Source organism: Pogona vitticeps, chromosome 1, assembly GCF_051106095.1.
Source record: "Pogona vitticeps strain Pit_001003342236 chromosome 1, PviZW2.1, whole genome shotgun sequence".
Lineage (NCBI taxonomy): Eukaryota > Metazoa > Chordata > Lepidosauria > Squamata > Agamidae > Pogona > Pogona vitticeps.
In genome coordinates this window covers 154,020,128-154,046,867 of record NC_135783.1, presented here as the reverse complement: position 1 = coordinate 154,046,867, position 26,740 = coordinate 154,020,128, and the positions used below count along the sequence as shown (strand labels likewise).

At 40.0% G+C, this 26,740-nt stretch overlaps 3 protein-coding genes across 5 annotated transcripts in view; 1 reads left to right on the top strand and 2 right to left on the bottom strand.

Moving 5' to 3' along the window:
• The window catches only part of MACROD2 (mono-ADP ribosylhydrolase 2), a 1,236,456-nt gene that overhangs the window by 1,100,833 nt on the left and 108,883 nt on the right, over nucleotides 1-26,740 (bottom strand). The gene's annotated exons all lie outside the window — the stretch shown is intronic.
• The window catches only part of LOC144588161 (uncharacterized), a 396,092-nt gene that overhangs the window by 317,054 nt on the left and 52,298 nt on the right, over nucleotides 1-26,740 (bottom strand). The gene's annotated exons all lie outside the window — the stretch shown is intronic.
• FLRT3 (fibronectin leucine rich transmembrane protein 3) overlaps nucleotides 937-26,740 on the top strand; it is a 65,432-nt gene continuing 39,628 nt past the window's right edge. Inside the window, exon 1 of the mRNA XM_020801246.3 lies at nucleotides 937-25,603. The gene's annotated coding sequence lies outside the window, so the exon portion shown is untranslated. The remainder of the gene's footprint in view (nucleotides 25,604-26,740) is intronic.

Below are 26,740 nucleotides of genomic sequence, written 5' to 3'. Positions count from 1 at the left end.
TAGAAACACATTAATCACGTTTTAATGCGTTTCTATGGGCTTTTTTATTTCGCATTGCGACGTTTTCGTTCTGCAGGGATTTTTGCGGAACGAATTAACGTCGCAATGCAAGACACCACTGTATTCAAGAAATCTGCCCCATATATCAAAGAAATTATTCTTTTTCATCTCTCCTTTCTTAAACTTTAAGTTACAAGTTAACATATCATTTATAGCAATGTTCCATATTTCATTATACCATTCTTCTATTTGAAATTCAGACTTTGATTTCCAATTCCTAGCTATTATTAATCTGGCTGCTGTTAATAAATTGGTAATCAATTCTCTAGCCATCTTATCATATTCCACATTCTCAAATATTGATAACAGAGCTATCTCAGGATTAAATTTTGTATCTTTTTCACATGTCATTTAGTTCTTTAAAGATTAGTTTCCAAAATCTTTGTACAGTGGTGCCTTGACTTACGAACGCCCTGACCTGCGAACAATTTGACTTACAAACAGCTCCGCCGCAAAATTTTGCTTTGACTTGTGGCTGGAGCTTTGACAAACGAACAGATACAGGCTGGGGAAAAAGGTGGGAAATTCAAAAAACCTAACCATTGGCGGCAAAGAGGCTGCTTCTTTGTAGCTCTTTTGCCTCAACAGTTAGGGAAAGGGAGGCTCAGCCTCCCAGGCTTCCGGCACCACTGCCATCGCTGCCTTCAGAGGCCTCCCGAGGCTTCCCCACCACCATGGGAGACCTCCCAAGGAGTCCCTCGGTGCCACCGATCTACCCCCTGGGAAAGCCTGAAGGGAGCAATCAGCGATGGCGGGGGACCCCCAGGTCTCCCATGGCGGCAGGGAAGCCCTGGAGACCTCCAAAGGTGGGGATCCGTGGTGGTGGCGGGGCCTGCGCAGCTGCGGGGAAGGCTGGGTGAGCTTGAGAGGAGGCTTCGTGGGGAAGTAAGTGTGCTGCTTTTTACTGTTTTGGGTGACTTTTGCAGGGTGGGCTTGGCTGGTGGGGTTATTTTGGGGGTTATTTTTGTGTTTTGTTTTGTCTTTTGCAGCCCCAGGGGCTTGCAGTTTTTTATTTTTATTGGGGGGGTACTTTTTTCTTCGGCCAGAACTGATTAATCGGTTTTCAATGCATTCCTATGGGAAATGGTGCTTTGACTTACGAACATTTTGACTTACAAATGCCATTCCAATATGGATTAAGTTCGTTAAGTCAAGGCGCCACTGTACTTTTTCGCATTCCCATCACATATGAAAGTATGTACTGTACCAATTTCCTTCTCACATTTTCAACAGACATTCAGATAACTAGCATTAATTTTGTTCAATTTTGTCGGTGTCAAATGACATCTTAAACACAATTTGAAAAAAAATTCTCTTTTTCTCTATGACATAAATCGTAAGACCCTCATTTTCCAAATCTTCCTCCATTCTTCATCATTTATTCTTTTTCCTAAGTGTTGTTCTCAAGCTAACTTCAATCCTTCTTGCTCAGTCTCTTCTTCTTCTAGCTCTATCAGGAATCTATAAATTTTACTCACTGCACCCTTTACTGAATCGGTCATCTGAATATCTTCATATGATAATAGAAATTGTTCATACTGTACTTTATATATTGTCTACCTTCATTATACTTCTTCATCCATTCATTAGTCCATCTTTCTAACTGCATATAATTCAACCATTATATGTCTGCCTGAAGGATAGTCTAGAATTCATCTTTGACTCTGATAAAAGAGGCACACAAAATGCTGGTACTGTATTTGTGAATTACTATGTCACGCTCACCCCTTCACAGATTACTGCCTTGTCATGGAGAAGGGGCTTGAGTAATTCAGAGAAGCTATGGACTATGCAGTGCAGGGACACTCAAGACGGACAGGTCATAGTGGAGAGTTCTGACTAAATGCGATCCACCTGGAGCAGGAAACGGCAAGCAACTCCAGTATCTTTGCCAAGAATACTCCACGAACAGAAACAAAAGGATAAAAGATATAACACTGGAAGATGAGCCCCCCAGGTCGGAAGGTGCCCAACATGCTACTGAGGAAGAGCGGAGGTATTTGAAGGTCTGGACTTGTTCTATTTTGTTTTCGCCTATAGTCCAGTTGAACTTGGGGGGATGCTTTCCAAAAATCATCACTTTAGATTTTGTGTAATTTATTTTTAGTTGCTCTAGGTGGCTGAACTCTTGGAGCAACAACCATGAAGTCACTCTATCAAGAGTTCCAAAAAACTAGAAGGCTGGCCAGAGCTTCCATTATCCCCAAAGAATCATGTCAGCTCTTGGTACCAGACTTATTCCCCAGTCTACTTAATCCCCTTCATTCATGTGACTTTTCTTACTCTAAGCTACTACAGTGGTGCCTCGCAAGACAAATTTAATTCGTTCTGTGGTTAACGTTGTCTTGCGAAAAATTTGTCTTGTGAAACAGGTTTTCCCATAGGAATGCATTGAAATCTAATTAATGTGTTCCTATGGGCAAAAAAAGTCAGAACAAAGTCAAATTTGGTTTACAAAAGGTTTATTAAGTGCTCTTTAAAGCCATACATATTGTGCAGATGATTTTAAAAATTCAATGAAAAAACTTTAACTTTTTAAACATCATAGAAAAACATTTAAAAATCAGCAAACATAAGGCAGGAACAAAAAAAAAGGGAAAACATTCGTCTTGTGAAGCATGGCCATATTAACATTTGTCTTGCGAGTCATCAACCCCCATTGCCAAAACCATTTGTCTCACGAATTTTTTGTCCTGCAAGGCACCACTGTACTCTGTTTGCAAATGCACAGTATATACTTAGAAGCAAAATGATACACATAAACATGCATTTCTTCTACGTGTAACTACACAAAAAGTACAATTGTCCTCTTAGGGATATGCTTGCAGCTGACATACGTTAAGAAAACCCAGAAACACATGCTGCAGCAGAATTTGCACTACTAAATTAAAAAGCTAAGTTGCAACTTCATTTTTACATTTTCCCCAGCTCTTTTTGTGGCTTTTCGCCAAACAGAATGAACAGTGGACAAAGGGCTTAGACACCCAGAAAGAAAGAGGACACTGATGCTCCAAGGCCTCTAACTGGTCTAGCAGTTGACTTCTGGCAATCTGAACTGAAACAACTCATTGCTGATGCCCACCACTGCTATTCTGCTCAACAGAAAAATCTATTCCATCAGATGTCTCCAGTGATCCTCCTATTAGCAAGACTTAAGAAGGTCTTTGTCATATCAAATATGCTCAGCTGCTTACCCCTTGGTGAAATAGTGTAGGAAGCATTTAAAGATGTGTCTGACATCATTAATCTATTTGACCTTTGACCCTGAGATCTAAATTGTAGCTATGGCGACCAAAGCTTGACCTTACAATGCTGAGAAACTTCCTAGCTCTGCAGTATTTTGAGTCACATTGTTCAAATGGACAAAGGAGCAAAGGAAAAATGTGACAGTTTCTTAGGAGTTAAGGTCATCAGGTCAATTGCACAAATTGCTTATTGTTATATGATAAGCAGGACTACAAAAATTAGTTTTTATTACTTCTGCCTTAAATATTTTTCAAAACTCTGTGATATCCCTGTGGTGAAACGAAATAACAAATGAAAGAAAATTAAACTAACCTCAGACTCCCAAGTACCTCATTTACATATACACATTCATTAGAAAAGTAAATATATGTGAAGTTTCATTCATAGCCTAACAATTTAACCATATACTTACATGTTATACTCAGTAACTATCCCTAGTTACAGCTACAAACAATGAAGAAAGTAAATTTTATACTGCAAGTAACAAGTGTTTTTTTAAAAATTCTAATATTCCACCTTAAATTGTGGAGCCCTACAATGTTAACTAAAAACAAAGACGATGCACAGGATTCAAGGAGCTGTGATGTAACAGCATGCCCACTGAGAATACTGAACTCGCCAGTGAACAAGAGACGCTCCCACCCACTGACCATCCTTTCATATCACAAATTGCTTCCTGAAGCTCCCTCCACTTTCAGAGGGACTGAGTTATGTGATGTGATGCTTTGCCATGTGAGAAATACAAGTCTAAGCCCCCTGGTACATGCAGAAAGCTGTACAGTTCTTTAGCTCCTCTCCCAAGCTGTGAGCCATGGCAGTGCTTTTTTAAATTCCAGCTGCAAATGGATAATCCTATCTAACCACCTGTGCAGAGAAAGACACTTGTCCGGAAATTACCCATCAGTAATGGTTGACAATGTGCTGCCAAATGGATTTCAACTTATGGTGGCCCCTTCCACAGTTATCTGAATGTAATGTACATAGACATGGTTTGACGTTCCCTTCGTCTGGAATTCTGGACACTCTAGGATTGCGCAGCTTGCTGACTCCTTTCTTTGGGAAGCACAGCGGAGAATCAAATTTCCAACCCCTGTGTCTGCACCCAGCTGTTCCTCTCTACTGGAATATCTCTTTATAGCAGCATCAGAAACTCTTCATTTAATACACTGAAGGTTGATGAATTCACTGAAGGCTCTGATGAATTCCCCACATATCTACAATATTTTTTGAAAGAATCACGAAACTGCAGTGGGGAATAGCATCCTTTTACATCAAACTACCAATCTGGGCTCTCTGGTCAGCATTCCTTCTAAATCTTTTATGTTATATATTGTTTAATTCAAAGCTGTGTTCTTGAAGGGGGAGGCTCTCAGATAACAATTTCTTTCTTGGCAGCTCACTTCCTATTTAATTTAAATGCCAATTTTATACACATACATTTACATATGTACATACACATGCCATTTAATGTCTCAAATCCTATTGTACACTTATGCAAAAGGTGTAAATTTTAGATACAACCACAAGTTAAGAAATCTCCATAGGCATTCTCATTTGTGTGCTTCAAAAACACAAAAAATAAAACATACAAAAAATGAAACTAGAAATGATTAGACCACCTACTTTTGAAATACATATGGTTATGTTGGGGTGTTGAACCATACAGAAGAGCCCTATGCTCTATTTAAAGGTAAACTGTTACCCTTGGAAGTTTCCTGGACCTGCAAGTCACCTTTTCTCTTGTAGGAAAGCTACAAAACCAGCCTTGGGGCCACATGCAACCTTATGGCTAGGCTTAGTCCATGTCTGACCTAGTCCTAGACAATAGATTCAGCTTCTTGTTAATCAGTACGAGCACAGATTGCCACAAAACATATATAAAACAGTTACTGCATTTTATTTTATTCCAAAAATAAGAGTACTGTAGACCTAAAACTAAAGTGTTCACCTGGTTTGTTTTTATTACAAAGTCAGGTGAGTGCTTGCTTTAGTACAAATGGGAAACTGGGTCTCAAGATGCATAAAAGTATTGGCAATGCAGATTTTATTCTTCTCTAAAAGCTGCATTGCCAATATTTTTATATATCTTGAGACTCTTGTCTTCCATTTGCATTTTTGCCACCAGCGGCTGTATCAGTTCCCTCTGCTTTGTTTGAGTGCTGGTTTTAGGCATGTATAGCAATATAATCTAATTAGTCACACTAACATCACAGTGGAAAGCAAGGCCCATCAATAAGAAGTTAGATATGATCCATTCCATATGAACACACCCAGAAAAAGACACAAAGTGCTTACAACTGTCGTTAACTGCAAAAGAATGGCACAGAGCTGAATTCTGAAGAACAACCCTTCTTGATTAGATTACATAAAGAATTCTGCTCTATTAAACTGGACACTGCAGAACTGGGGGAGGAACAAAAGAAACAGCCATGTTGATTTAGGGGATTGCTCTATTGCTCTATTAAAATTTATCTTTATCTTGACTAAGTTATTTTGTTTTTGCTTCTTTTGTCAAGTTATTTCCCTCTTTTATACGGTTTGCTTTAAAATGCTATATAAGCTCAAGGCATCAATACCTGTTATTCGTTCCCTGTTGCAGTGACATAACGTCTGGACCACAGTTCCGGATTTGTTTGTCTCTTTCTGAAAACACCCTTTTTTGAGTTACTTTTGAAAACCATGGAACCCAGGAACTACCAGAAAGCTTCCTTGATCTTTTGCCTTCCTTCAAACACAGAATTATGGGAGCCAAATTCCTGTTCTGCTAAAGCAGAACCCAAGGTTTAGCAGTGAGAAGACTTTTTAAAGCTCCTTTCCTGTGGTAGACACATAGGTTTCTGCAGTAACTAATCATCATCTTCAGAATAATCCAGTTTTTCAAAATGTATTCTAATTTCTAGAGGCCCCTTACCTACAAATTGTAATCCTTCAAGTCCTGTACCGACTCTGCTGGCATCTTTAGTTCATTCCTCCTGTCTCTTCATTGGCATTACTATCTATCTTTAGGAATGCACTATATGTCAAAGTTAAAAGAAACTTATTTAATATCTACTTAATACATTTTAAAGATATTTTTTCATATACTGTACTTCATCATATGCACATTCAGACACAGAGCTGGAGAACTGCACAATAATCCCATTCATAATACAAACTATGGTTTACGTTAAAGTGAAACTGGAAGCTTTTATCTCTTTTCATGGACAAAGAACTGAGTAGGTTGCAGATGGACATTGTTGTCCTGCAAGAGACGAGATTGGCAGAGATGAGATCTGTCAAAGAAAAACGTATCTCATTCTTCTGGCAGGGAAAACCATTGAATGAGACCAGAGAATATGGTGTTGGCTTTGGAGTTAAAAAAATACTCTGCTGAGATCCACTGTTTCACTGTGGGGAGTGAAAGAATCCTGTATCTGCAGCTCGATTCATCAGCAGGACTAGTCACCCTCATTAGTGCATATGCACCAAAACTGTTGTCTATAGCACAAGTCAAAGACAAATTCTATGGCGATCTGACAGCTACTATTTAAAAAATCCCCAAGAGAAAGCCGCTGTTTATTCTCTGAGACTTCAATGCTAGAGTTGGTACTGATCGCAATTCTAGGCCATTTTGGCATTGGGAAGATGAATAAAAATGGCCAACGCTTGCTGGAGTTTTGCTGTTATTATGGTCACTGTGTCAGCAACACGTCCTTTAATACGAAGCTTCAACACGGAGCCTCCTGGAGACATCCAAGATCGAAGCACTGGCATCAGCTCGATTTGATCTTCACTAGACGCTCTAGCCTTCCTAGTATTATGATCACACACAGTTATCAGGGTGCTGACTGTGATACTGATAACTCCCTGGTGTGTAGTGGAGGAGTTTGACCAAGCGCTTGAGGAAACCCTTCCAGGCCCGACTGATGCAAATGCACCTGAAAGATGGGAACATTTCAAGAATGCTGTTTATTACACCGCCTTGTCCACATTTGGCAAGAAGACCAAAAAGACGGCAGACTGGTTCGAAGCCCATTCGAAGGAGTTGATGCCAGCCATCAAGGATAAGGGGAGAGCTCCAGCAGCATACAAAGCCTGTCCTAGTAAGTACAACTTGCAGGTTCTTCGAGTTGCTTGTAGCAAAATCCAACAGACTGCCAGGAGACATTCTAATGTTCAGCTCTGCTCCCAGATACAGATAGCAGTGGACACAGGTAACATCAAGGGAATGTATGATGGTATCAAGCAGGTTTTAAGTCCAATACAGAAGAAATCTGCTCTTTGAAGGCATGATCATCCAGGACTGCACACAGCAGATGGAATGCTGGGTGCAGCACTACTATAAGTTATATTCTGAGCTATATTCTAGAGAGAATGTAGTAACTGAAGAGGCATTAAAAACATAGAGTGCCTGCCTGTCCTGGAAGAGTTGAACACGAACCAACTTCAGCTGAAATAAAAGAAGCCTTGGATTCCCTCAACTCTGGTAAGGCAACTGGGAAGGATAACATCCCTACTGAAGGGATGAAGTGCTGTAAAGAGACCATCACCACTGAGCTGTATGAAATCTTTTGTCTTTGCTGGAAGGATGGTGGAGTACCACAGGACATGAAGCATGCAAACATCATCACATTGTACAATAACAAAGGCGAAGGGGCGACTGCAATAACTACCGTGGCATCTCTCTTCTCACTCTTTGTGGCCTTCATAGATCTTACAGAGGCCTTTGATTTGGTTAGCAGGGACAGCCTTTTTAAAATACTTCCCAAGACTGGATGTCCACCTCGACTCCTTAACATCAGCAGGTCCTTTCATGAGGAAATGAAGGGCACTGTAGTTTTTGATGGCTCAAGATCAGATCCCTTTGACATCCAAAGTGGAGTGAAACAGGGCTGTGTCCTCGTGCCGACCCTGTTTGGGAACTTTTTTCTGTCATGCTGAAGCACACTTTTTGAACTGCAACAGAAGGTGTCTATCTCCGGACTAGATCAGATGGAATGCTCTTTAATCTCTCTAGATTGAGAGCAAAGACCAAAGTCCAGCTGAAATGCATGCGGGACTTCCTCTTGGCTGATGATGCAGCTGTTGTTGCCTATTCTGCTGAAGAGCTCCAACAACTTATGAATCGTTTTAGCAAGGCCTGCCAAAATTTTGGACTAACAATCAACCTGAAGAAAACACAAGTCATGGGCCAGGGCATGGACTCACTTCCCTCTATTACACAAGAATTGGGTTTTTTTAAATGACTTTGTGTACCTTGGCCCTACGATCTCTAACACCCTCTCTCTAGATGTCAGCTGGATAAATGCATTGGTAAAGCAGCTACCATGTTCTCTAGACTCACAAAGAGATTAATAAGAAGCTGATGGCACATACCAAGATCCAGGTCTATAGAACCTGTGTCCTGAGTACACTTCTGTACTGCAATGAGACCTGGACTCTTTATGCACGGCAGGAGAGGAGGTTGAACATGTTCCATATGCATTGTCTCTGATGCATTTTTGGTATCACCTGGTAGGACAAAGTTCCAAAGAGAGTAGTCCTAGAACAAGCTGGAATTTTTTGCATGTATACATTACTGAAACAGCGACGTATACATTGGCTTGGGCATGTTGTGAGAACAGTTGTTGGTCGGATTCCAAAAGATCTCCTATATGGAGAATTAATGCAGGGAAATCGCCCCAGAAGGAGACCACAGCTGCAATACAAGGATATCTGCAAGTGGGATCTGAAGGCCTTAGGAATGGACCTCAACAGATGGGAAACCTTGACATCTGAGTGTTCATCCTGGAGGCAGGTAGTGCAGCATGGCATCTCCCATTTTGAAGAGACACTTGTCCAGCAGGCGGAGGCAAAGAGGCAGTCCCAAAACCAGTAAAATCAGGGAGGTGGACAGGGGACAGATTGTATTTGTCTTCAGTACGGAAGGGATTGTCACTCTCATATTGGCCTTCTCAGCCGCACTATAAGCTGTTCCAAGACCTCTATTCAGAGCACATTACCATAGTCTCTCGAGTTTGAAGGATGCCTACAGTTTCATGGACAAAAAAGAGGAGAAGGATAGGTCCCATTAAACAACTGGCGTAAGTTTCTAAGCTGCTATAGGGCAGGTGGGTTGAGGACCACAGTTAGTAGCACATAAGGGCACATCAACCAAGGTACATCTTTTATCTTGCCACAAGTCTCAATAAAATGCAACTGTTCTGTCTGTAGAACACAACCGGCATTCTATCAGACAAATGATATGTTACCATGACTGTATAATATATACAGAGTTTCATCAAAAAAGCATCTAGAAATTATCTTTTGACATAATCTGAGTTCCTGTTATTACATGCTCTAGACATACCACTTATAAAATCTTGCTTCACCACGCCTGAATGCAGTGTGACTGTCTTACTGGACCCTGACTGCCTCTTTGATCTTGCGATATTCAATGGAGGTGAATAATCAACAAACCGACTGCAATTAGGACTTAAGAATACCTTCTCACCCTTCAACCCAAACCATGTTTACTTAGAAGCAGTAACAGTGAAACTTGCTTCAAAGGTGAGGATAATACAAACAGTGACATTGTTGAAGAGAAAACAAAAAATTTTTCAAAAAAATTACAGCTGATGGAGCCAAAAAAAGAATACTGGTAATCTCCTGGTTAATGTACATGTTTATATTCCCCCCCTCTCTCTGTGTGTGTGTCCCTGTGTGTCCTTGTGAATATGTATATATTTGGTTTGGAAATACTCCGGGCACCTCATAATCTCACACACTGCATTTAACAAAAATGGCATTCTAAAAACTTACTGCACAGGATGTTGATTTATGTATTTAACAACAGCCATGCCCATGTGGACTATAAAAGAATTAAATTTATTAAGTAGCTGAAAGGGCATTCTTTGAAAAGTTTGGGAAGGAAAGAGCACGGTTATTAACCTTCAGGAGGAGGAAATTACATCTGAAAATCCTGTGTTTAAGTTACACTGACATAGTGACAGAGGGGATAAAAGTCAGGAAATTCAAAGTTAAAACTGAATCCCCTTTCTTAGTCTACATTATTGTCCTTTATCCCTTAACATTTAATTAAACCCTAGTTCTGACCAACTGGTAATAAGCTGTACAGAAAACTGATTATGGGAATTGCTTGACTTCACAGTCCATTGTGCTAGACTTCCTCTCTCTGTGTCTTCAATTCCAAGTCTGTCTGCACATCCTTTCTTGTAATGTGAAGAGAAAGGGGGAGATCCTGGAAAAGGGTTTCCCCTCTTCTTCTTTTTTTAAACTAATGTCCTGATTTTTTTTGGGGGGGGGAGGATGTTACAAAATGCATCACAGAAAGCAACTCTGTATGAAAGAACAGAATTACACAAGAATCTTGCTGTTCCTGGTTCTTTATGTCTGTAAGGTTTTGTCTGTTATGTCTGGCTTGTTTCCAAAGAAGGAGAGAAAGAGTATACGTTGAGCAGTATTATCATTGTGACATACAAATTACCTCACACCTAAATCATAGATTTTCATTAAGCCATCATGAACAGACGGGCCAAGGCCCACTAGAGCAGAACAATCCACTGCATAACTGGGGAAGGGAGGTTCAGTACATGTTTTTAACACAGGCACAGCTCTAATAAAGCATAATACTGTTACCAGTTCTCGTTGAAAAAGCTTCAGGAACCACTAAGGTACAGCAAAACCAATGGAAGTTATACCACACAAGTTGATTCCATTATGGCTCCTGGGACCCAATGAGTGTGACACAGTCTGCCGTGGCTCTATGCAGATGGATCCACATAGATGATACTACAAAGTTCCACCTCACAGCCTGTGGGTAAGCAGCATATCAGGCCGTTGCCATAGAAAATCAGATTTCCGATATCTGATCTCCATCATCCATCTCATCTCCCCGTCTGAGGCAGGAAGCATGAACTTACAGTTCATACTCTTGGATCAATTGGAGCAAGAGGAACGTATGGAAAAATGAAAAGCACACATGGGTCTCCTAAGTATACAAATATCTCTATGTATACACATACATGGCAATATTAGATTTGCTCTGACTTGGATCATATAATTGATTCAAGTCCTGTGAATGTAACTCAGAAGGTGATGCGAGGGGATTCCTGCTTGACATCCTGGCTGCTGGCCTGTAGGTCCTTCAGGGTTCTGCTTTGTTTCCCATGTTAACATCTACATGAAACTTCTGGGAGAGGTTGTCTGGCATTTTGGGGGTTCAGTGTCACTAGTATGCAAATGACACCCAACTCTACCTCTCCTTGCTATTTAAATCCAATGAAGCTGTTTTGGCTCTAGATCAGTGTCTGGCATCAGTAATGGCTGGATGAGGGTGAATAAACTGAAATTTAATCCAGACAAGACAGAGGTGCTCCTGATCAATCGAAAGGCAGATCAAGGAATAGGGTGACAGCCTGTGTTGGATGGAATTGCCCTCCCTCTGAAAACACAGATGTGCAGCTTGGGGGTGCTCCTGGATTTATTTCTGGGTCTGGATGCACAGGTTTTGGCAGTGACCAGGAGTGCATTTAAACCACTGGTTCTTAACCTTGGGTTACTCAGGAGTTTTGGACTGCAACTCCCAGAAGCCTTCACCACCAGCTGTCCTGACTGGGGTTTCTGGGAGTTGCAGTTCAAAAGCATCCGAGTAACAAAGGTTAAGAACCACTGATTTAAACAACTGAAACTAGGTCTCGTGGCACAGTGGTTAAACTGTACTGCATTAAAACTGTGCTCACAACCTCGGGTTCAATCCCAGGTAGCCGGCTCAAGGTTGACTCAGCCTTCTGTCCTTCCGAGGTTGGTAAAATGAGTACCCAGCTCGCTGGGGGGGGGGCAATGTGTAGCCCGCATAATTAACTTGTAAACCGCCCAGAGAGTGCTTGAAGCACTATGGGGCAGTATATAAGCAGCACGCTTTGCTTTTTTGCTTTTAATGTACCAACTGCACCCATTCCTGGAGAAGTCTGATTTGGTCACAATGACACATGCCTTAATCTCATCCCAACTGCAACATACTATACATGAGACTGCCTCTGGAAAGGGTCAGGAAACTTCAGTGGATGCAAAATGTAGCAGCCACATTGCTGACTGGGACTGGTTACAGGGAAAACTTAACTCCCCTGCTACAGCAGCTGCAACTGGCTACTGATTCATTTCCGGGCACAATCTAAAGTGCTGGTTCTAAACTACAGCACCATAAATGGCTTAAGTCCAAGCTATCTCAAAAACCGTGTCTACCATTATGAGCATGCTTGGTTGTTAAGATAATCAAGAGAGGCCTTTCTCTCAGTCCCACCTCATTTACAGGTGCATTTGATGGGGACACGGGAGAGGGCCCTCTCTGTTGCTGCTCCCAGGTTTTAGAACTTCCTCCCACAGGAGGCCAGGCTAGCCCCATCTTTACTGTCCTTCCACATGTAGACTGGCTGCCTGAGTGAGATTTTTAAATGGATTTTTATGCTTTACTGCTTTTAATGTGTTTTTAATATTGCTTGTGTATACCATTTCTCGGTGCTAGTTGTATAATCCTCTTTAGTATTTGTATATTTATTGTTTTTAGCTTTAAATATTGTCTTTTAATGATGCAAGCTGCCTTGGGTCCTTTTTTCAGGAGAAAGGTGGGGTAAAAATATTTTAGATGGATAGACAGACGGACGGACGGACGGACAGACAGACAGATAGATAGATCCTATTATCTCTTTTGCCCAACAGAATGAGCAAACCTAGACAGAATTCACTCTTTCAAGAGTTCTTTCTTTTTTAGAATCTCATGCCAACTAAGCAATTCTTTTCCAAGGTTAGGATTTCTCCTTTTATTCTGGCCTCTTTGTCACTTGCAGCACATTCAGTTACACAATGCAGAAGCACATTTCCTCAGTGAAGTGAGTGTCCAGGATCATATGACACCCCCATTACTCTAGTTGATTTATTGGGCTTGTTTTGCTGACATACGAAAGTTTAAAGGATTCCCATCTCTAAAAGACTAGCTGCATTTACTCTCTTCTTATATTCTTATCCCCAAATAATGGATTAATTTAATCACACTGGTCAAACCCTTTAAGAGTGTCTTCATATTATTAGCTGACTGCATACATCTGGGTTTTAGAGTTATCTGTGGTCCTTCCAAAAATATTCATTTATGAAAAATCACTAAGTAACTAATGAGGATTGTCTGAGAATATCAGAAGATACAATAGTGCTGATTAATATTTCCTTGACTTCATGACCAGTGCAGTCAGTATTGTTAAGCCCAAAAAAACATACTTTCATTTAAAATCAAAGGAATATTTCGTATCTTGCTGCTTGAAACTGCACTGATGCTTAGATTATGAGAGGAACAGAAGATTTGTAATAAAATCTCTTGACCCCACTGCATGATAATAAAACGGTGTCTCCCACCATCCTTTTAAAACAGTAACTAGGAAGACCATCAAAAAAGCTAAAAGGATCACTCCTAGCCCACCCCAGTGAGAACAAGTAAAGCTGCTTCATCACTCTCTAGTGACAGTCAAAGCAGTTCTTCAAGTCTCTCAAACAACACCAAAGTGACAGTAAAGTGACCTGCAGTCTGACACCAGGTGCTATTGTGAACTTCTGTTTTCTAGGTTTAAACTGTTGAAATCTGAATCATGAGTCATTTTCTACCAATTTTCACCTAAATGAAATGTGATTTAACTTACAAAGTCTTAATTTATTTAACTTACATCTCAAAGCACCCCTATAATAAAACTAGGAGATATGTGATAATAATTAAAATTCAAAAGGCTGCCCTGTGAAGATGCCGGCCACAGAGACTGGCGAAACGTTAGGAAGAACAACCTTCAGAACACGGCCAAAGAGCCCGAAAAACCCGCAACAACCATTAGATCCCAGCCGTGAAAGCCTTCGCAAATATATTGAGCTCTGATCTATTCCTGATCGAACAGAAGAAAATACCAAGATGGATACAATGTTTACAAACATTATAAAACATTATGAAAATAAACAGTGATGAATCTCAATCAGGCGCTGCTATTAGTTGGATTCACATTTTCCAGACAGTGACTGGCAGGACAGGAGTAGTCATGCTCTGTAATGAAGTTCATATCATCTAACTGTACCAAAATTTCAGCTAAAGATTGCCTACTCTCTGTTCATTCACAATTAGATAAACTCTCCTCTTCACTTCTTGTTCTCCACCTGACTTCTGATTATGTTCTGCTTCTACTGATGTGGTTGACTTTGCCATGCAGCAGTCTGTTAATTCAAGGAATGGGGTACCTCACATTAGGAAAACAATGAAGTTTAATCTGTTTCAGTTAGAAAAGAACAATGAAAAGGCTGGGGAAAAAACAATTTTAAAGAAGGGCATATAACAGCAAACAGAATCTGCACCCATCACAACAGAAGAGCTACATTGCATTACATATTTTCCCCTTCTCTGCTTATTACTTGTTATGTCTGAAGAAAGTTGTGGATCCATGAAACAGAATTAAATATGCATGTTATGGATCCTGACAATAACTATTAAGACAGCATGTCTACCGTAATAACAGAAAATAACAGGTTTCATTTTTTTAAAAAGAGGGAGGGGGTTCTATGAAAAGAAGGTAAAGGAGGACATTGTGGTATGTAACAAGAAAAAAAGATATATGGAAAGGATGCTGATTTTAACTGCAATTAAAGCTTTTCTTAAGTCTTTCAGCAGAAAGTTGAAAAAATTAAAAAGAACTGCTAAACCAGGAGCAGAATTCCAGAAATGCAACAAAAGTGTTACTGGGGCTCACAGTTCAGTAGGCTGGAAATACCTGACAGGCATCACTTTCTTGCTCTATGATAGGCAAACAACAAACCAGCAGGAAGCAGATATCAGAAAGATAGTTTACATGCATTAACACAAGACAGCTGACAGGCAAGCAAGGGAAAGATATGTTGTCAGTAAGCTATCAGACCAATATATTTTGAGAATCAAAAGGACACTCCTTTGCTAATGAAAAAGTGCAATGTGATAACTTCCTTGAATATAAGGAAATATTGGTGTGTGGCGAAATTCTAAACAGTGTGGCTAAGGAAGAGACAAAAACAGTCAGCGCCCAAGCTTTGTGAAACAAAATGAATAAGTGATAATTTTTAAAATGAAAAAAATAAAATAGATAAAAATGTTTATGGAATGAGAAGAATCATTACAGAAAGACAAAGAGAAATTACTGCATTGTTAGCCTCTAAACGAGTTGGAAGGCATGTCAAAATAATGTGCATCATCATTCTATCTGATTAGTAAGAGAAAGATGGGAAAGGGACTAAGTTTCTAAATAAATTATGCAGAGAGATCCTTTTGATTTCTAACACACCTCTAGAAAGGAACATCAATCAGAAGCCCTTAGCTATACCAGTAGGCAGTGCTGCTTGCACAGATGCCTTTTGAGGTGCCACACATATTTAAAGCAAAAATAAACAGAGCCTTCAAAACAGCAGGATCCTCTGGCATCTACTGCCACTGCCTGTTAATCACAGCTAAAACTTTGGGTTTGCCAGGTAATCTTGCCCCACCACGCCCCACCTCCCTTGGCAGCTGTATCCACTGTAGTAAACAACATTAATTGCCTCTTTTTGTTGTAGTCAGAGGTTGGAAATCTATTTTTCTGCATTTCTAAAAACTGCAGACACACAAAAGCAATGAAAAAGAGAACACATGTCAACTTTGCGTTACTCAGATGCCAATAAATAGGTTTACTAGAACTTTTACTTGGTCATGATTCAATCCTTGGATTTCTAAAAAAGATACAACTAGCTAATATGCAACACTGAAACACTGTAAGGACAGTTCTGTATCTATTCCTTGAACCCCAGATTGAAATATAATGTGTGTCACACTGCACTTAATATCACAAAGACACCATGATAGGCAATGGCCAAAACAAAAAAAAATATATTTCTAGTAGATATGCCTTTAGATACAGACACACTTAAAGGGTAATGCTTGTTATACCAATTATAACAATCCCTTCAAGCATTTTAGTTTTCAAGCCAGCATGTTTGTGCCAATATCCAGCACACTTGGCAGATGTATCCACTGTAGTAAACAACATTAATTGCATTCGTTTGTTGCAGTTAGAATAGTTTGAAAGTATGGTCAACTTTTAGGTAGTTTTGTTTTGCAGAAGTAAAGCCAAACAGAGACGTATTAAAGTGCTCATTTAATTCTCTTCCTAGTAGAGGGATTTTTCAGACTGCAATGTCCTCACAAAAGCAAAGAAACAAGAACATTTTATCATTCTGGAAACAACAATACTGACAATCTGAAAGCTATTATTGATTAGCTGCATTCCCACATTACACTAACCCATGGTCTATGGGTCCAGAAGATGAGATGGCTAGACAGTGTCACTGAAGCTACCAACATGACTTTGACCGAACTCTGGGAGGCAGTGGAAGACAGGAGGTAGCCTGGGATGCTCTGGTCGATGGAGTCACAAAGAGTCGGACACAACCTAACGATTAAACAACAACAATGGTCTTTATAAACTATGGTTTGTTGCTTTAGCCATAAATTTTCCTACAGATGATCATTTCTGGTCCGTTTTCTTCTATTCCTTCTGTTAGTTCTTATTTCAGAAGAGATGGCTGGGGCAACAAACCAGGGGTAAGCCATAGTTCTGGTTTTGGATGCAAAAACAAGCCAGAAACAAATCATGACTTCCAGTTGTGACTTTCTGGTAGGTAACAAACCACATTTTCTTTCTGGGTGGTGGTTTTGGACACAACAAGCCATAAATCAACAAAACATAACCTGGTATACTTCAACATGAAATCCTAGCTATTATTTAGAGATAAGTCACAAAATGCTGATTGGAAGAGAAGTAACTGTCATCTTAAGTCAGAACAATAACTGGCACCGTCTGTGAGAGAACCTCTGGAACTGGTTAATATCAACTGATTTATTAGAAGCCACAGTTTCATGAACATCTGTCTAGACCAGTCTCTCTCTCTCTCTCTCTCTCTCTCTCTCTCTCTCTCTGTCATGGTCATAAACACTACTGTTGGACAGCTCAGTGGTTTCCGTCTCTGGCTGCAGAACCAGAGCCTGGGAATTCGATTCCCCACTGTGCCTCCCTCATGGAGGCTGGACTCAATGATATTCTATAGGGTCCTTTCTAGCTCTGCAGTTCTAAAATTATTATATATACAATATGAAAGAAATATAGGCCAAATCAGGATTGTATCTGTCATATTACAAACCTCATAAGGTGATGCATGACGAATTGCTTCCAGTCTGTGGCCACGTTCAAATGTGCCAGGGTCCCCTCGGAAGCCATATGACCTCCGTTGAGAACGACTGGTCTAGACTACTTGATCCATTCCTGTAAATGTCGTTTTAGAAATGATTCTACCATTTTTGGCTGGTCTCATGGATAGCTCTGTGAGTTGGAGTAACTGGTGTAGAGCAGGGGTCAGTAGTTCAAAATGATTCCTGGGAGAAAAGCCAGCCTATGTACCTTTGACCAAGCTGTAAATTTCCCAGAGAACCACCAGAAAAGGAGACTGGTAAATCACTTTCTGTAATTTATACCTAGGAAACCCTGGCAAGGGAATACCTCTCAATACCACCTTCCAGACTCCAAACCCTCAGCTTTTCCTGAGGCTCCAATTTCAGCCAAACCTTGGTAAAAGAACTGAAACGCCTTAGCTGGCAGAGACTGAAGCAGTAACATTTGCCCCCACTGTTTTTGCAGTAAAAAGGAACAAGAACTTCCACCACTGCTTTGTAGTGGGTCCCTAAGGTTTCCTAGTGCGCCACAACTGAAGAATTCTCTACTGTCACATCCCATCTTTTTGTCTCTGCTTCCAGACGCCTTACAGATAAATGAGGGGGAGAGGGGGGAGGAGAAAGACCAGAGTATTTATACTCAAAGCTCAACTGCAAATAATTCACCATAATCTAGACCATGGTAGTCTGAACAAAGCCTACATTGAAATTTATTCATTGTTTATGTGCCACACTGACTTTGAGAAACATGCAAGTCAACATGTCCATGATAACCAGGCTGTGTGAAGCTATTATATTACCAGGTTGTATACAACAAAAAGAATTAAAAAGTAGTAGTAGTAGCAGGAAAAGGAAAGAAATGGCCAGAATCTGATCAGAGGTTTATGTAAAAATAAATGTAATTGTGCAAACCACAGTGGCAAATAGCCACTAATGAACATTGCTAGTGCACACCAAGTCACACAACTGGTACATGACAGGAATATCAGCAACAATGTCCATTACATATCAACATTTTTTAAATAAAGTGTAATTATTCCTCTCTTAAATAGCCATGCGTTCACACATTTGTTAACCTGAAATAAAATATTTATTTCCTACAAGGAATTAAGCTCCTTGCTGTACTCTTGTCAAAAGAACAGTAGAGGGCAGTGAGAAAGAAAGTGTACATGTGCTAGCCAGCCAAAAGACCAGATGCAGGAGCTGTTCAAAAAAAGCATATTTTCCTGAGAGAAAAAGATGCAATTATACTACTGTATTTCTAGCATTATACTTAGCAAAATCCTGTTGCGTAACTTTGCGCTCCCAACATAACCCAGATTGCGTGCCTGAAACGTTTAATTTACACTCATTAAAAGCTTCTTATCTCTCCATTTTGCAGCTGGCTGGATAAATCCATTAGGTAGGTGTCTGGCTGCAGGGCCAGAGGTTAAGAGTTTGAGTTCCCACTGTGCTTCCTGGGAGAAAAGTCATCCTGAGTGGCCTTGGGTGAGCTGAACAGTCCCTTAGGATGGGGAAGAGCCTTTGAAAGTAAAAAAAAAAATCATTGCAGGATCATCACCACTAGGATCATGACCACGGCTGCCAATCCAGCAGCAATTCTGGATTCAGGTTCTGCTAAACTGACAGGAAAAAAAAATGAAGGAGGGTTCAAAAGAGAGGGAGAGGGAATGAATGCCAACACCAAAGGAGATCTGAGAGGAAAACAATGACGAGAAAGATCTGAGTGATCTCGTGTGATGCAACGGACACTGGAACTGATATTGGTCCTATATCCTCAGATTGTCCGGCTTGAAAGGAAAACATACTGTTTTACCCTTTGAATAAATGCTGGAGACTTGTAAACTAACAGGGGATTCAAATCTATAGTGGGTCGAAAGACCTAATAAGAACACTGAAGATATCACTGTTATTTAAGAATAAATAAATGAACAAACAGCTTTCAAATGAGGATATTTTTGTTTTGTTGTGGCCTTTGTAGCGAAGAAAGCACTTCACTAAACTGTAGTTTTGAAATGTGTGAAATAATCAAACCATCAATGTCTAAATTTGACTCTAGTCTTATCTTTTTAAAAAGGTGTCTTACCTATAATTCATGCAGAAATATAAATGGAAAAGTATATTCCAATGTAAACTCAACTGAATGCACCCAGTGTTATCTGATTTTGAAAGCTAAGCTCGATCCTTGGATAGGAGACCACTAGGGAATACCAGCCATCTTCACTTAAGGCTAAGACAAGGTCATGTGTGAAACTCTGGAGAGTAGCTACCATTCAGAGCTGACAAATCTAGGCTAGCTAGACCAATACTAGACTAGATAAGACAGCAAAAGGCAGCACCCCCTCTTCTTGTAGAAGTAATGCAATGGAGACATGTGCATCCACTGTTTGATGTGCTTACATCCCGATGGACACACACCTTATGCCACAGTTCCTCAACCAGTGATACATGCACGGAAGCCTGCAATAACTCGTGTCTGGACCTGATAATGGAGTGGATGAGGGTTAATAAACTGAAACTCAATCCAGACAAGACGGAAGTGCAGTTAGTGGGTGCTTCGCCGGACAAGCTGCAGGGCCATCTCCCTGCCCTGAATGGGGTTACATTCCCCGTAAGGGACAGGGTCTGCAGCCTGGGGGTGCTCCTGGACCCCAGTCTAACTTTGGAAGCTCAGGTGGACTTGGTGGCCAGGGGCACCTTCCTTCATTTGCGGAAATTGTACCAGCTACGGCCCTACCTGGACGAGCGGAGTCTCATGACAGTCACACATGTACTGGTAACATCCTGCATAGATTACTGCAATGCGCTTTACGTGGGGCTGCCTTTGAAGATGGTCCGGCGACTGCAACTGGTCCAGAATCAAGCTGTGCAGCTGGTGAGTGGTGGGGCCGCTAGAGAACACATCAAGCCAATTCTGTTTAAGTTACATTGGTTACCAGTTGCTGCCCGGGCCCAATTCAAAGTGCTTGTTTTGACATATAAAGCCCTAAACAGCTTGGGCCCTGGATACCTGAAGGATCGCCTCCTTCCATATGTGCTTACCCGGCAGTTATGATCTAGCTAGGGGGCCCTTTTGAAAGAGCCATCCCTCAAGGAGGTAAGAGGGACGACTTGTAGACAAAGGGTCTCTTTGGCAGCTGCCCCCAGACTATGGAATGCCCTCTCAACTGAGATTTGTCTGGCGCCAACATTGATGACATTTCGGTGCCAGGTCAAAACCTTCCTGTTCCAGAAGGCTTTTAATTGAAATAACATCAACTGTGGGTCCTGATGACAATTTTAATTGTATTTTAATCATTTTATCTTTTATTGTATTTTAATTGTTCTAAGCCGCCCAGAGACCTTTGGGTAGAGTGGGCAACAGACAGACAGACAGACAGACAGACAGACAGACAGACAGACAGACAGACAGACATGCTTCAGGATGTGGTGGAATAGTCATCTGTTTGACCTAGCAAAAAACAATGGGCTGTGCTTGTGTGAGGCAAGCTTGTCTCAATACTCTTTGCCTAGGCAAAGCACCCAATCTGAATCTTCTAGAGTTGTAAGGCTGTTCTTTCCTACTATGATTGAAGGCTACAATCCTATCAAAGCAAAAAAACAAACAAACAAAAAAACAGAAATACTTCTGCTATGGCCAAGTCCAAGGGATTGTGCCAGTGACTACATTCATGACAAAATGTGGCCAGATTTCTGTTTTACGATACAGCTTTGCCTAAGGTGTTGAAAGCTGAGTTAGAGAAGAGCTGTTAACTGTGATGGAACTGGAGGAGAAATTTTTACCCCCCAGCAATCACCAAAGTGAGGAAATTGCTGAAAACGTCCAAAATAAGGGGGAGGGAGTGTCCAAATAAGAAATGCTTCAGACCCCTGGGAGTAAAACCCCGCATTTTCTTTTTTGTTAAAGTCAGTCTGTTTGTAATTTTTTGCCAGGAGGATTCTGGGAAGACTTAGGAGCTACAAAAATGTCCCTGGAGACTGCATGCCACCATCAGCTTCTTTTTTTCTACCCCACCCCTGCTTTCTCTCTTTGAATATACAAGGTTTCCCCAAATGCTGCCAGTCTTGCTGGAACTCTTTTTAGGTGTTTTTGATATTCTTTGCAGATTAGCACTGGAAGAGGGAGAGAAAGAAACACAAAAAGATGCATAAAGAGGTGCAAATAAGATATTATCAGCTACAGAAGGCAAGAGACTTGTTTTTGCTGCCTGGATTTTTCTTAGCCTTGTACTGTATCATCAGGTTGTTGTTGTTTTGCATCAGTGCTCTACAAACTTTGCAAAAATAAAATAATTGTTTGACAATAACTACATTTCTTTCATGCCTCATTTCATACCAAGGTGTTCTACTAACAAGGATAAATAACCACAGGAAACAAATGTCATTTGGATGAAACTTTACTCGAGCAACAAGATTGCTGAACAACACCAAAAACCCAGCAAAACCCTTCCTCAGGATTGGAGGAACCAAGCAAGGAGTTCTTCCTCACCTACAGAAAGTGCTGAAAGGGGTTGCCTCTCTTAGACATTGAAAGCCTGTAACAACTCTGGACAGATTATTCTGTTGCTCTTCTGGTTTAAAGTACTGTACTTCAGATTGACGGATGTCACCAAAGACCTTTGAAAAATAAAAAAAAGTTCAAGAAAACAAATATTTATAACTGTGAATATGGCTGACATATTTGCCAAGGCCAAGAAGCGAAATAGCTACAGTATTGCACCCCAAACTGAAGCTACATGGAGTTAACAGCCTTGCATACACTGTAGTTAGCAAGCATATTCCAATGAACAGCTAAATAGCTGAAGTAAGGTTCAATCTCATAAGAAGATAAATGGAAAAAGCCTCATTTATTATTATAGTTGTGGTCAAAGTACCTAGAACAAAACACACATACAAGAGCCTCAAAAAAGAACACAACATAAACTGCTGTATCCAAACCCCAACAACAACTCTGTTGTATCACGTAAAAAGCTAGTATTAGAGCAGCCATATGGTGTAGTCTGGGGGACCCTGGCACATTTGAAAGGGCACACAGACCGGAAACACACCACCTTATTGGGTTCATTTATGTGACTTATACAATCCTGGTTCATCTTATATTTCTTTCATATTGTGTTTATGGCCATGGACAAACAAAAGGTTGAGAATGGCTGGTCTATACTGGACAAGGACTATGGAGACTCAGGCTCAAACATCCACCTTGCAGTGATGTTCACTACCTAACTTCAGTCTCATGGTCTAACCTACCTCACAGGGCTGCTGTAGAAAGTGGCAATGAAAACTTCAGTTCCTTGGAAGAAATGCATGAAAGTATTGTAGCAGATAGACTCTCTGTGTTGTCATCTTTACTTTTATTTGTTTATTTTACAGAATTAAGCTGGACTTCTAGTTACATTTACATGAGAGTAAGCACCATCAAATGCAGCTTACTTTCAAGAACATATGTATATAGCAGCACTCACTGTCTACGGGATGGGAAAACAGCAACCAGTGGGTGGTTGGGGAATTCCAACATTAGTCTTCGGGCCTACTGTCACAGGGCCTGTCCACTTCCCTCGCCCAACCTTTTTCCCCCGGCATTTAGCTAATCAGGGAGGAGGAAGGTCGTGGGAAGAAGAGTTAACCACAGTCCAAAGTAATTGAGGCACGTAGGAAAATACAGGCAACAGTAATTCAACCTGTTTTTAAACTAATTTTTGAATGCATAACTTGTTGACATTCAAGTGTTGCGAGACATTACCAAACACAAATCTTTCCCAGACAGAAATCTTTAAGATTTATGAGAAGGTTAAAAAAATTATTTCTGAGGAAAAATTTCTTAATGGTTTCTAGATAGAAATACACATTTATCAATATTAACTTTACTACTATTTTTTAATTAGATAAGGGAAATGTTACTTTTCCGTACTGTGTTTATTTATTAGTGATCCACTAAACAGCCTCTTCAACCTGATTCGTATTGTGCTAAATATCCAACCTTTAAATATACAGTACACACAAATTGCCAATAAAAGAGTCTGAATAATAAAAGCAGCAACGGCAGAAGAATGTGATGTAGGATTTTCAAAAAACCTTTTAGCATTCTGTGGCAGCTGTGACCTGGTAAAATCTAATTATTTCTCCAGGACCCTTTGGAATTGTTCAAGAAGATTTGTTACAGTTTGTAGCTGATGCATTAAGCACTTGGCTAGGCTTCACAGACTATGATAGCTGAATGTGCATTCCACATATCTTTTATGAACTTTCCACTGATACATGTAGAGGTATTCTATAACATGCACTACAGCCTGTTGAATTATTTAAACAGACCTAAACTGAGGTTTTCTAAAAATGCCTGCAGAATGAAATTGCCCTAAACTATACTTCCAAACAAAATTCTACAATGCTCTTTACTAATCCAGAGCACAGAGGATTGATCTCTCTGCTTCGCTGATGCAAATGTAAAGTAATGCTCCAGAAAAGAATAGGGTTAAATGCTTCCACCTTCTTTTTATCTTTCAGTGCCTCAGATTCCTAATGATTTCCATAGCCACAGTGTTTATTAGTGACCAGATCTTCAGTGAAGTTAATTAAGCTTGGCCTTTCTGCCTTCTGATGCCAACAAAAAGTGCAATCAGTGAACAACAGAGGTCAGCACACAATTCTTATCAGGTGCTTACTTTGATAGCACCAAGTCTTTTTCCTGAACACACAGTGCTATACTAAAAAAGAAGCAAGGAGATAAACTAAACTAAAGAGAATGCAACCAAATACTTCTGATAGTCTCCAACTGACTAGTTCCAGGGGCAACTAATATATATAAGGAAATTTAGACACTGGGAAATGTCAACTGCATGAGGCAAATCCCAGTTAATAAATTACTGGTGAAAGAAAGCTAAATTGCAATAGAAGATGCCAGGTACATTTAAATAGTCTTATCAGGGAGATAAGCAGATGACATGAGTATCTACAATGCTTTATCTGTTCTAATCAGCATTTCCAAACACACAGCCTATAATCCACTAGTCTGCTCATTCCAAGAGCAGTACTGACTTCTATGGCATAGCTACAAAGTAAGATATTGGTGAATACAAGTCCTATGATGAAAATATGTAAAATTTAAGCAGACTAGTGCACACTTTTTCTTAATGGACATGCTTACGATTCATTTTTTTATAAATGAGAAGAACATATTCATCATAAGGAAAAAAATACTACCAAAAAGGCATTTTAGTATCTCCATTGGAATGATATGTGTTGCAAGAGACTCATTTTCTTCCTTACTCTTGTAAGTAAATGGTTGCTTACTAAATCAATTTCTAAGATATACAGTGTCTTATATTCTTATGGATAAATCCTTATGACTTTGGAAGTACAATGGTACCTTCACCAAATATGTGTCACTAAGAGAATTATTTTGCTAATTGTTCTAACAGTTTAATTATGTCTGATCCTCAGACACTGATTTTAAAGTATAAGAAAGCTTTGTGTGCTGACTAATAAATGTAATCAGCCAGTAAATGTCACTTTGGCCATTCAAAATGACGCCAAATTAAACTGTGCAGAACTGTAGTAAAGCCTCCATATCTGTACCTCCAAATGTTGCCAAAAGGCACTGGGTTTGAAAATAACTGAAATGTTTTAGGCGGGTCTCAAGTCTGCACACAGTAAAACAGCACAGTCCTGGTTCTGACATGTAAACCTCGATTTGCCTTCTCCAACGCCCTCTGGTGTCTGTAATACATATTTTTGACAGCCTGCTTATCCAGTTGCTTAACCGAAGCAAGCCAAAGACCTGCCCATTTATGACATCACCTCTTTTTTCAACCACTGCTAGGTGAAAGCTGTAACTTCAGACTTCGGAGGTGGGCTGTGCGTACGTAACTGGAATGCTTTCCCTCTCACTCCTTCTTGCGAAGGAAGAAGTGATCTGACATAGTAAAAGCTCCTACAATAGCTGCTGCTACTGCTGCTGCTTTCCGTGTGAGAGATCCGAAGAACAGGAATGTTATAATCGTTAGTGGAATTACTGCTGTTCTGCACTTATAAATGGAAATGCTCTATATTGCTTTATACTTCAGCTTGCTGGTAAGTCATTTTCATTGCTTTCTTCTAATTTGCCCTCAACTTTTATCTTTCCCTTCCTATCAAAGCTGTCAAATTTTAATGAAAGCAGAGGTAAGGGAGAGCAAGAGATTGTTCAAGCCTACATTTCTATGCAAAAGTAGTGTCTGTAACCATATATAAGGCTTTTTAAAACTAAAAACACTATCTTATTTTTATTCTTACTACTTTGTATTCAAAACTAGCTCCTTACAAGCATTGCTAGCTAAATAATCAAGCTGCTGACTTCGCAACTGCACTCTAAATACTGGAGAACATCCTAAAATTCAAGCCCTACCTTTTCTAGTGTGGCCAGAGCTATGTATGTGGCATCTCCTATGCTCCCTTAATACTCATGCTTACAGCTATGAAAGCAGATTGATAATCCTTTAGAAAATGAGTGCTCTCTCTAGGAGCAAATCTCTTAAGCCTACTTGGAAGAAGTTTTATAATTCTTTGGAAAGGATAAATGAACAGCTACACCTAGGTTTTTAAACTTGCATTGCTGTTCTTCCAGGTCGGTAATGTGGAAAGCCATTAATTGATGGATGCAATCTAACATTTAAACATGAATATATGTATGCATGTGCACATGCATGTGCATGCACATGTGCACACGTGCACACACAATATTCTTTCCTTCCCTGTAATGGCAAACTTCAATGCTTGGACAAATACGGTATGTGATCTGCATAACAAACCAATAAATCTTGCAAGTCAAATTAACAGACCTAAGATTTTCAGAGGATCAGGCAGGCAAGCAGTGGAGACAGAAATGGCCATACTTAATTTTAAAAATAATCATCTGTGTTTGTATTGTATTGTATTCCAAATGTTTTGAAGTAGTCTGTTCTCTTGAAAACTGTTTTTAAGTTTTAAAATCATACACAGCCATTTTTAAAAAAAAATTATGTTCAAAACAGTGAAATTAATACTGAAAAGAAAATTCTAGGGTACATGTGCAAAACAAAATGGGTTGAAACAGTCTAAGAATTCAACAGGCCTAGTTTTTCTAAGAATTCTTAAACTGTAGTTGTAATTGTAAAAATAGAACAGAAGACCACCCTAGCTTAGTTACATAATCTTGATTCCTAGTGGAAATTCTACCTTTAACAAGCTTTC